This window comes from Balearica regulorum, chromosome 19 (assembly GCF_011004875.1).
Source record: "Balearica regulorum gibbericeps isolate bBalReg1 chromosome 19, bBalReg1.pri, whole genome shotgun sequence".
In the NCBI taxonomy this organism is placed as follows: Eukaryota; Metazoa; Chordata; class Aves; order Gruiformes; family Gruidae; genus Balearica; species Balearica regulorum.
The window spans coordinates 3,903,729-3,915,480 of record NC_046202.1 but is presented as its reverse complement, the minus strand read 5'-3'; the positions used below and the strand labels follow the sequence as shown (position 1 = coordinate 3,915,480).

The 11,752-nt window shown below is 47.3% G+C and overlaps 1 protein-coding gene across 1 annotated transcript in view; it reads left to right on the top strand.

Moving 5' to 3' along the window:
* Nucleotides 1–4,708: 4,708 nt before the first annotated feature.
* Nucleotides 4,709–11,752, top strand: part of YPEL2 (yippee like 2) — a 39,065-nt gene continuing 32,021 nt past the window's right edge. The window contains exon 1 of the mRNA XM_075771253.1: nucleotides 4,709–4,799. The gene's annotated coding sequence lies outside the window, so the exon portion shown is untranslated. The remainder of the gene's footprint in view (nucleotides 4,800–11,752) is intronic.

The window sequence follows — 11,752 nt, the reverse complement described above, 5'->3', positions numbered from 1 at the left end:
GTATATCGTACCTGGATTGAATGGGGGAAATGAATTTTCAGTTATCTGTGCGTGTAAGATATGGTAGCAAGGGGGCTGGCCTGAGACTGAAATGAGAGCTTTCATTGTAAAAGGGCTTGATACGCTTTTTTCACTTGGTTAATAATCAGAGTTTTCTATTTGGACGCTGTGGAAATAGTAAATATCTGATAATTCAGACTTAAGATAAAAAATGACTTTACTGTGACCCATAAATTACCCTGAATATTTTTTTCTGTATCTTAAGGACACTTTTGTTCTAATTATCTCCCACACACAGTGAGTCTTCTACCTGCTCACTTTTGTGGAAGACTTAGGCAAAAGATTGTGATCAATGAGTTAGCATAAAAAGCCTTTGACAGTTGACAGGTATCTGCTTCTGGAGTGGGCACAGCAGACTAGCAGTGTTTTGAATATGTTTTAACAGGTATTCCACCTGTGGCAAGTTTCTGTACAGTGTTGTGTTGTCCTGCCTTGGGTGATAGTTTGCTATAAATATGGCACGTTTTTCCTCACGATAAGCAGGTTAACGTTTCCTCTAGTCCTAGAGGTAAATTTCCAGTTTTCCTGCAGGATTTCCATTAAATTACATTAAATACTAGGTTTTAAGGTCAAGTGTAATTTTAAAGCCTTGAGGGTTCATATTAGGTAAGAGAGGTGAAGTGGGGGTTTTTGTATGTAACAGTATTTAGTAACTTTTAAAAGATTTTGGCAGGCTGATGAGAGGATTTCCCAGATTGCTCGGCAGTATTTTATTTCTTGCTACACATTCTAAATGGATAGTAAACCTGAATAGGGAATGGGGAAGTGTTAATGAGTATTCATTAACATGGAAAGTATTTGTGTATGAATACATCATGTAACCTGTCGTTGTAAATCTGTAGTACTAAGACTCGGTACCCAAACAGAATATTCAGAAGAACTTCACACTATTTATCCAAGGAAGAAGACTTGAGGTGCAGCGCTTCCCCCCCCCGGATATTTTTCTGCATTGGTGAGTGAGATCTCTGGTGGTGTTGGTAGAAAGCTCAGAGATCTTGGTTTGTCCCTGGAATTTTCTGCATGCGTGGAGAACAGATTGTCTTCTTGGATGTGCAAAATGCCTTGCTGAAAGTGCGTACAGAGCAAAAGCCACAAAAACCTTAACAAAAGCAGAATGTGAGCCGGGCCGGTCCCTGCCTGTCCTCCCTCCTCTTGCCGCAGGAGGCCACCACAGCCCCGCTCATTTGTGCTGATTTTCTGTAGGGTGCTCTCCCTCCTGCCACAGCTCTTCCCAGGAGTGAGAGTTGATGGGGAAACTGCAATGCAGAGCTGGATTAAAAGTAGATGCTAGTTCAGTTACAGATTCTGAGTTTTGCCACTGTTCTGGGGCTAGCTAAGCTGGACAGTGGATTTATGGATGGTCTGGTTTGTTATTGTAAGATGCAGAATATTGCTTTTGGCAGGGGAGTGATCAGCACACTGTGGTAGTGAGGGTTGTACAGTTTTGCTGTCAGATATCTTGATGATTTTGGGGGATAAGATGGAAGCACCAGGGAACACTTGCTGTTTTGTTGTTAGACCAGAAATAGTGATGCTGCAAGTAGGGGGGGGGGAAACCCTACTGCTGTTCATAGATGAAAGCACCTTTCTTTGATCTGAAGTTCTTCAAGATGTTGTTTCCTGATGTCTCTGAAAAAGTTTGAAGTACCCCTACTTTACAATAAAGCAGAAAGGCAATATTAGGCGAGGTATCTTGATTACAAGGCCAGTAACACCAGCTACAAATAAAACCTGGGAGTGCTAAAAAGCAGATTTTTATCAGATTTTGAGGACTTAATTCTAATGCAGCACTAAAACCATTGAGGCAGTATCTCAATGAGTGATTCTGTGATACTTTTCTCCCTCTCAATATTGCCATGGTAGCGGAGTAGCAGAAGTTAGCCCCAGTCAGTGATGCTCTATCAATTAGGCTTTTCTAGTCTAAATTATAATAAAAGTTGAAACTGATGTGAGACACTAAGCAGGGAAATGCTAGCTGTGCTGTTCAGGCTCAAAAAAACCCCCAATAAACCCCACAATGTTTGCAAGTAAAGAAATTAAAAATCCTGCTTAGCTGTTCAGTTGAGAGCTAAGCTGTCAAATAGGTTAGATCCAAAATGCAGACTTTTATTAAATGAATAAATTTCTCAAAAGATTATCTCAGTAAAAGTATTCATGATGCTGATTAAGCTGTGCTCCCAAAGCTTGCAACCAACTCTAACACAGATTCAACTGTTACCCTTACAGTTTAGCATATAGTTTAAAGAAGAAATTTTGGCCCTTTTTTATGGTCTTATTTTTCTATGGCTTCAAACCCCTAAATTTTGATGATGATGCTAAACTTACATCAATGTAATTCAAATTAACCACCATCCTAAAGCAGGCTTATTACAACAGAGAGCTTTGTGTGTGTGTACATATAAAGAATCTTGATGTTCTCCTTGTAAATAATGTATTTTTATTAGCAAACTGGAAATTCTGCTGCGCAACTGGCTTTTGGGTGAAAAAAAATTCACTGTTGTGCAGCAGCCTGTTGATGATGTGTAAATTTATTTTGCTGGTGGTTTCAACTCTGGGTACTTGTGGCTTATTTTTCAGAAGTTTCGGTGATTTAAAGTTCAGGCAAACATTTTTCACCACTTCCTGCGCATAACCTTGTCTAGATCCGTTAAACATGGCTTCATTTAGCACTGGTGAGATGGACTAAAAACCTGATGTGTTAGCTCTTGCTGCTGAGCTTGAAGAGGAAGGAGGTTATCTAAGAAAAGAAGAAGCTTAAAGTAAGCCTGCAAAGTAGGCTCCTGTTGCTCTTGTAGCTGTCTAAAGATAACACGGCAATTTCCTTCTTCATTTCAGTGTGTTTAGTAACTACCATCGTGCTTGAATCTTTGTTAATAGCATATTTAAATTGTACTTGGTAGTACTACTATCTTGCGGGGGGGGAAATGTCATTTTGCATTTTTAAATCTGGTCTATGGAATCCCTTAGCTAGCTGGCCATCGGGGGGGGCAGGCATTTTGCTTGTGTGGGGAAAAAACCTATGTTACTTTATATGACAAGGCAGAAGGTTATTTTTCTAACTACATATAGTAAAAAAAATAAAAATTAGAGTATCAGAACTGAGAGGAGTATTACCTTGTATCGCCCCTTACTTGGCGTGTATTAGAGTCCATATATTTAACGTGGAACAGAACGTTGCCCTTGCGGTTACCAATAGTTACAGATTACCAGAGAATTGCTTAAAATATTCTTCAGAATTTGCTAAAGCAGTAGAATGTTAGAACAAGAATAAACTTGTAAAGCAAACACGATAAATAACTTTTATTTAGGATAGATAGAAACCACTTTTAAAACTGTATATGGAGCGACGAATTACCGTTAGCAGCGCTCGGTGACGTGTCACGAGCTGAAAGTAAAAAACCTGCAGTAAGAAGCCTCCAAAGGAGCTTGTTTGGAGCTGTTTGTCTCAATTACAAGGTGATTGCATTTCATTTTGCCCTTGCGCTATTTTCTGGCTTAGCTATATGCATGTGTGCTGCCATATGCCCGTATATACACGTACGCTCACGTATGTATGTGTACGTACCAGCTCTGCGCCGCTGACAGAAATCCCGGTGAGCAGTGGGACGAGGCTAACGGAGGCTTCCAGGGGAAATACGTGCCCTCACCGCGCTGTGGCGTGTTTCAGCGGGGGGGTAACGCTGTGGAAGTCCGTTCGCCAGCCGTCTGCGGAGCCAAACCCCGCCGAGACACCACGAACACCCGTGGAGCTTCGGCCTCGGGGAGGGGGGGAAAAGGACCCCCGTGGAAAGCGGGGAGCGGTAATTACCTGATGGTTACTCACTGCGCGCTGATTGCCTTGGCGTTTAATGAAGCGCGGTCTATCGGACAGTGACTGCCGTTACCCCCGGCCCTGGCCGGGAATTTCCAGCGCTCGCCGGGGCTGGGTGCCCCCGGTGTGGGGGGGGGGGGGGATGAGGGTCTGTAATTACATGAGTGACTTCCCCGCACCGGGCCCTTTGAGGGTTTATCGCTGAGTAACCCGAACCGGCCCCTTACCCCAATTTTGCCCCTCGGGGGGGGGGGGGGGGGGGGGTTCGGCCGCGTTTTCCCCAGGGCGGCGGGCCGGCGCGATGCGGCAGGCTTGGTGCAGTGCTCCCCGTGCAGGCGGGTGCCGCTTTGGCACGCGTGTACAGAGCATCCACCGGCGGCTGCTGCTGCCGCCGCCGCCCGGGGCCGTCCCTGCGGCCTGCTCCGTGGGGGAGCGGCGGTGCCCCCCGCCGTGGTGCCCCCACCCGCGGGAGCGGTGTCTGCGCCTTTAAGAGGAAGCGCATCTGTTTGTTATTCCCCCCCCCGCGCTCCACGCCGGCAGCGCCAGGGCCGCTCCCATTGGCTGCCGCCGCCACAGCTGCTCTGGCTGCGCGAGGGCGGGGCGGGGAGGGGGGGGGAGCCGATGCGTGCGTCTGTATGTATGTGTGCGGCCCTCCGGGGGCGGAAGCGCCCCTGCCGGTCTCGCCTTCTGATTGGTTTCGAAAAAATGGGCTGCGGCTGGTTCTAGCCAACCGCCGGGGTGTTGCTATGTGCCAGCGGGCGGCGATTGGTGCGCGGTGGTGCCGCTCAGGGCCAGCAGGCTCGCAGGAACGGCTATAAGGGGAGGGCGCCGGCGGGTAGGGGGAGGGCGCTGCGGGGCTGCCTGTGCGCGTTGGCAGCCGCGCTCCGTCTGCGCTGGGGACGCGCTCGAGGCGGCCGTGCCGCGGCGAGTGAGTGCGGCGGGGGGCGAGGGCCGGGCGGCGGGGCGCTGCGGCGCGGCCCGGGGCGGGGGCGGCAGGGCCGGGACCGGGCCGCTGCGCGGAGCTGCGCCACAGCCGCGTCGTTTCCACCCCCCCCCCGCCGCGGTGGGGCAGCGGGGGGGGCTGCGCGGGAGCGGGGGGGGGGGCCGCTTCCTCAGGGCTGCCTGCCCCGTGGCGCGGCCTCCTCCGTGAGGTGACCTCCCCTCAGGGGACCCCTGCCGTCTTCGGGGAGGGGGCCGGGGGCCTGCGGCGCCCCTGGGGTGGCAGCGGGCGAGCCGGGCTCTGCGAGCGGCGGCCTTTGTCTGCGAGGCCGGGCGAGGGGCTGGAGGCGGGGAGGGCAACAGGTCCGAGCCCGGGAGGGTGTCCAAGGGGCAGCACGCAGGCGAGGCGAGAGGGGTTTGCCTTTCCCCGGGCGCTTCCAGCGAGGGAAGAGATCAACAGGAGGGACCTGCGGCAGCGGGGCAGGGGCTGGCCGGCGGTGCCAGGTAACCGCGGGAGGAGGAGGAGCAGGGGATGGTCCTTCCTCGCTAACCGTCTCGCTGTAGCAAGTCAACGCGTAATAAAACCCTGAAACCCCAGGTGAGGTCCGTGCCTGACGCGAAGACGTGCGTGAGGCTTAGGCTTGTGACTCCAGGGAGAGGTACTGCATCTTCACCCGGGTTCTGCGGGCACCTCCTGAGCCGCTGCCAGCGCGGCCGGGAAGGCTGGCTGCTGACCAGGGAGCAGTGCCCTGCCGCCCCTCTTATTTACCAACACCGCTGCTGGAGCCCCTGGAGACCAGGGCTTTCCCAGCTGCAGGCTGTGGGTCTGTGCTACAGAAGTGACATCATGCCCGGTGTGGCAAAAGAGAGATTGCAGGGCACCTGGATCAGCCTGTGGAGAGGGCATCCTCAGCCCTGGGTCGTGCTTGGCATTAAAGGCAGGCACAGTCTGCACATGGTGCGTTGAAACCTGCCCCCCTCCAACCAGGGAGCAGAGGTAGCTCGGCTACTCTGTGTTGGTGCTCTAGCCTGTGGTTACCGGTGTAGCAGTTTCCTCTTGTGTGGAGCCCTGTGCTGAGGTCCAGGGTCAGAAGTTGAAATGTCAAGGGTCCTTTGTCTTGTGCTTCTCCACAGAAACTTCTGGGTTTGATCCAGAAAAGCTTGAGATGAAGTAGCCATGGGGCGAGCTATGGGTCCATAGCTTCAGATTATAATGCTTGTTTTTTAATTCAAAAGAACTTGAAATGCTCCAGTTTAAAATGTGATTTTAATGATACAGAAAAATAAGTTGAATCCTCTGCCCCTTTTCCCACACAATTTACTGGAGTGAATCTGTCCCTGCTTCTTTCTGGCTTCTGTCTTAAAAGACAGAAAGAGGAAGGCACACCAAACCAGTGTTCTTAGCTTGCAGACAGCAATTAAGCAAGGGGTGGGAGGGTACACCTGTCTTCCTGATGTTGCCTTCCTCAGGGCCTACTACATGCTCCAGATAAGGATTTTCTGCTAATGTGTTTACAGTTACTTAAAGCTTATGCTGGGTAGCACAGAGAGGCCTTTGCTGAGTTAGGCGGTTGCAAACAAGCAGATATTGAGAGAGCTGTACTTACAATCCATGAGAGGATTCTGCCTGGAGACGGTGTGTTTTGTGACTTCATTCTTGCAGAGCACTCCTGTTGATTTTAAGATCTCATCGTGTTGGGATCCACACCTCTGGTTTCTCGTAAACATTGTCTGCTGTGTAACGGTGGTGCTTAAATAGAGAATTGAGATGTTCTCCTTTTCTCACTGGATCCCTAATTCTTGTTTCCTGCTGAAAGGCCGTTTAAAAGTGAGCCTTGTGCTTTGAAGCTGAAGTTGAAAATGCTGTAGGAAGGGCAGAGACATTGCTTTCATCTGATGAAGATGTCAAGTGCCACTTTTTTTTTCCCTTTTTTTTAAGCTTTCTTTGCAGATCTGTCTTTCATGGTGCCAGGATCAGAATAACTGGCAAAATTGTATTTGGTCATTGAGCTCCCTTGCATCCTCTGGATCCACAGATTTTGAATAAGTGATTTCCTTTCTTTGCTGTTTGGTGTGAGTAGTTGAGTCAGGGTTGTATTGAGGAAGACGGCATCACTACCTGTAAATCCACATTCCCTCAAAGGCTCCTTGACTCATGGATTGAATACCTGTTGCTGAGAGAGAATTTAATTAAGGAACTGGTCACTCTGGTGTAGGTCCTGGCTAGCAGTTTAGAAAGCGGGAGCTCCTTGATCTAGCATGGTACTACACAAGCATTGTGAGGATTGCAGAGGAGTAAAAAGCATTTATTTGTTGTTCTTGCATCATGGCCTTGCCTTTGACCATGTGCACGGAAGCCTCTTGAAGAAACCCCAGTAAAGCTAGGCTTTCATTTGGCTTCTGTCATTAACTGGCAAACTTTTGTTTGCTTGAACTTAAGCAGAGTCTTCGTTAGAGGTCAGCTCTGAAGTGCTAGAGCAGTGGGCTTCAAGAGGGATCTCGAATGGAGAAATTGAGAGTTCGTTTCTCTTAGCTGCTTTGAAGCTGATCAGTGATGCTCAAGGCAGAGTGGCATAGTAGAGTGTATTTATCACTTTGAAACCATAGCAAAATACACAGCTTCCTTCCCCCCCCCCCCCCCCCCCCCCCCCTTGACAGAGACCTGTAAGTTGGCCCTTTGGGATGTTCCCTCTTTTCTGCACTTGTTAATTCGGAGGTCTTGTCTTCTAGATCTAATCACAGTAACTAAAGGCTACGGATAGGTTTCCTTCCAGAAGGCAAGGTGAGTCCGTAGAAGAGGTGGATTATTTTGACTCAAGGATTTTTCAGTTCTTCAGAAGAGATCTTTAGCTGGTAAATCAGCATGTCTGTTGGTGGTGTGATGCCGATTGAGGATCTGGATCTCTTTTTCCCCAAAACAAAGGCATTTTATAGTTTGTCTTCAGAAAATACAGTTTTCTGGGTGGGCTTCTGCTCAGGAGTGCTGGGTCCTGGGCCTGAATCACGCTCCCTGCTCTTCGTCTTACACAAAGTTTAGCCATCACTTCTCTCTCTGGGTCTGTTTTCTGCCATGTGTTATTTTATTTAGTTCCTCGATTGGCAGGGCAGGGAGTTGTCTTGCGGTACATAAGCTGGTTGTTCCTGCCTTCTGGTTCATGACCCTCTGCTCAGAAGCCAGGTCTGCCAGGCCTGTCTGAGAGTGTTTTCACCCGCTGATGCGGGATGTGTTGGACGTCGGGAGCAGCTTCGTCTCCGGAAGCGTCACTGGACTGGCCAAGCCACTTAAGGCTGCAGGAAACAACATAATTAATGAGACTTAGTTCTCCCGCATCTTGTACCTGACAATCTCAAGTCACTTGACAATGCTAATTAAAGCTAATCACACTCCTCTGTTTTTAGTAAATAGCTATTATCCCTGCTTCACTCTTGCTTTAACAAATGGTAGTGCCAGGCAATGTGAGTCATTGGAAGTTATGGGAATGCAACCCGTAAGAGCTGCCTTCCGCTCTCTTTGCGCAGGCTTACGCATCCAAGTAGAGATCATTTCTTTTACACCTGTTCAAGTGTTGGTATAGCATGTTAAAAGGTGGGATGTTTTGCTGACTCACAGAAGTATTCAGCTTTTTTACTCTTTTTTTTACTGCTGTTGTGACTTGTACAGAACTAAACTACTGAGGTCGAGCAAAGCCTGCTAAAAGTTTCAAAAGCTGAGGATGCTTTGAGTTTGCCCTTGAGATAACTTTTTGATCCACTGAGAGGGAAGGCAGAGTGGTGTCAAAGCTGCGGTCTCACTTCTCCTGTTTCACGTTGGCAGTGACTTCATTCTGAGGACAAAAATGTAGCGTGCTGTCACCTAGCTCAGCCATAGAACTCTGGAAGATTGAAATTTCACTGATGAAATATTACTAAAGGATGGCTCAAGCAAGATGTTATTAAAAACAGATTGTCCGGCATCATAAAAAAAGATGGAGTTAATAATTAACTGGGGGGGGGGGGATCTTAATGAGAATCCCAGGAACTCCCAGCTCATGCATGCGTCAGTAGGCACAGAACTGTAAGAGGTGAGTCAGTTCATGTACCTTGGCAGTAGCACGCAGGCTAGTGAGGATATCCAGGAGGAACTAATGACAGAAACTGGCAAGGTAACAGCTGACTTGACCGTCTTAAACTAGATTCAGTTATAAGGTATCTGTCATGTGAAGATTCAGACTATAAATCTTCACCTGACTTTGCCCCCTTGACATATGGGTTGCTAAATGAAAGCTAGAAGGATGATGACTGAACTGCCACGGAAAGTATGTACCTCACTAATATAGTAACTGTTGCATAAAAAGTGTTACTGGCAGAGATCAGTCAGAATTTAACATCTTATCCTTAGCTTTACTCAGAAAAAGAGACAGATGTGCCAGAGTGGAAAATAAAGTCACTGTCTCTTCCCGTGACCGATGTGCTTTTGGGCAGTGCAAGGCTAGTTAAAAGATGCTCCTGGGAAGAGCCCTCTGAGCAGATGCGTTTCGTGAGCAGATGAAAACTTACAGGACTTGACAAGGGGACCTTGCAAATAGTAAGTAATGGCAGGCAGCTATGGCAGATCCTTCTTTCAACTACAAATGACGGTGAGGATATTGGAAGGATAGTTGGAATAGATAAATGTTCTCACCGTGTTCCCTGTCAGTACCCAGCCTTTATCAGGGAAACAGATGATCCATCCAGCAGACCAAATTAATTGAATCCTAGTCATACCTACATTTGCCAAAAAGGAAGATAATAGAGCAATGGAAGGAGCACAAAAAAAATGTAATGAGATGATTTGGATAGCCAGGCTGTTCTCCAATTAAAACAAATGAGGAAGAGAAGTTGGGAAGATAAGAGTGTTTCCGTTTTGTCAGTAATTGGTCGGTTGGACGGGAAGAGCTTTTTCTTGATATCTTTAGTTCAGGTTGGTACTAGAATAGCGAGGTGAAGGTCTTCTTTCATTTTGTAGAACACTGTATATGTGTAATACTGGCAAAGTATGATGTCATGATCTATGGCTCCAAATGTGACCATCGCATTGAACGCGTAGCTTTCTTCAGCAGAAGGATGGCTATGAATTGAAGAGCTGCGTCTTACAGTGCGTTTGAGCCATTGCTGTTAACTCACTCTAGGGCATCGTATCTGCTTGGCTGATTCAGATGAAGGACTGTTATCCCGTTGTGGGGGATGCTGGCATGAGTTTTCACAAAAAGTAAAGGAGGAAATGGAGACATTTGTATTTTAAATTAGTTCAGCTTGCAGTTTTTGCTTATTTGTGGCACAAGTGGGATTTGCTGGTAGGAGCAAAAGTAAGCACTGGCTTGTTTGAAATTTGTCCTGGCCAACTGTGATGCTTTTCTCTGTGCATGTTTCCTCCCGCAGTTTGGTAATGCACGCTGGCATCTATTGAAACTGGTTATTGAATTTGGTTGTGACAGAGCGTACCTGCAAAGCAAAGGTGGGCAGCTTGCAGCTATAAAGCTTGCCATGCTGCTTGTCACTGGCAGCGCAGGCTCGTCTGCGTTGCAAAGATATTGCTGCCAGGCAACTTGTAGGAGAGTGGGAAGAGAATTCAGCTAGAGGTGTCAGTCATTCCTCCATAGGGGCTGAATCTTGCAGGCCATGTTCATGTGGTTTCTGAGACAGGCCAGAAAAGGTAATAAATTTTGAAGGCAGCCCTGTGAGATGATGTCTGTCCTAGCTGTCCTGTGCCTTTTGAGATTAAGTTGTAAAGGGAAGAGTTTGATGAAAATTTCCAGAATTATTTCCCTTCCCTGCTTCCCAGTCGTGTCTGTGGTGTATCCGAGTGGATTGTTTTGAACAGTGTGCATTACTCTGAATCGCGGGGAGAGATGGGTTAGCAGTTCTGATGCTGAATGGTCCGAGTCCAGCCTTAGATCTGTAAATAAAGTCAGAAAGTTCTCGTGGCCATCCGGTCTCTGGAGTCTGCAGCCAGGAGAGAAGCATCTCTGCACCATCTTCACTGAGTTAATTTAACCTGTTCCTTCACTTTCCAGTCGTTGTGCGCTGTAATTCAATACAAGAGAGGTTTTGCTTTGAACGCAGGAGTCCTTTGAACTTGATTCTCACCACACAACTGCATTTGAGAACCTGAAAATGCGCTGGTGTGGATGTTGCCTATTTAAAAAAAAAAAAGTGAAACTTTTAAAAATTTGATTTAATCTCCAAATTGACAGAAGGTAAATCAACTATGTAAAGAACAATTTTAAAAAAGATTTTAAAAAATTACTTTGGCTTTAATAAGTTACGGATTAATAGTCTGTCTAGCTTTGCAACTGTATAGACTTAAAAAAAAATTCCAACCCACAGTGAGTTTTAAAGATTTGCTGTTTGTTCATTTCAAGTTTCAACTCATTTTTATGTACCTTCTATGTCATCTTTATAGAAAGCCTCTCTATCAGAGGGACCAGGAAGGTTGTTTTAAGGATGCTGAGTCTATTTTTGATGAGAAGGGTTGTGATAGACCATAGACTGACATATTGCCTGTTTTTTTAAAAAAGAAAAGAAAACCCACCAACCCCCCCCACACACACACACCTTTGAAACATGGTTAACATAATTGCAATGACAGATTTTACCGTTTTAGTATTGATAGCTATTCAGCAGTGTAACAACTCCGATGTCTTTCCTGACAGGCTGGCTATGGTATGTGGAGCAGGGCAGGTGCAGCATGGTTGGTGTCCTGCCTGTCCCTGATTCACTATGGCCAGATAACCTTTAATTGCTTCTTGCTGAACCTCTTTGTGATGCCCTCTAGTGGTTTCCTGGCAATTGTCTGCAATACTGCTTGCCATCAGTATCGCCTCTATCCATCCATCCATCATCTCCTTTTTCCCAGAATCATAATGTGCTTCCCAGCGGTGAAGTGTGCAGAACAGAGAACTAGGACCTGCAGAAATGAAGTGG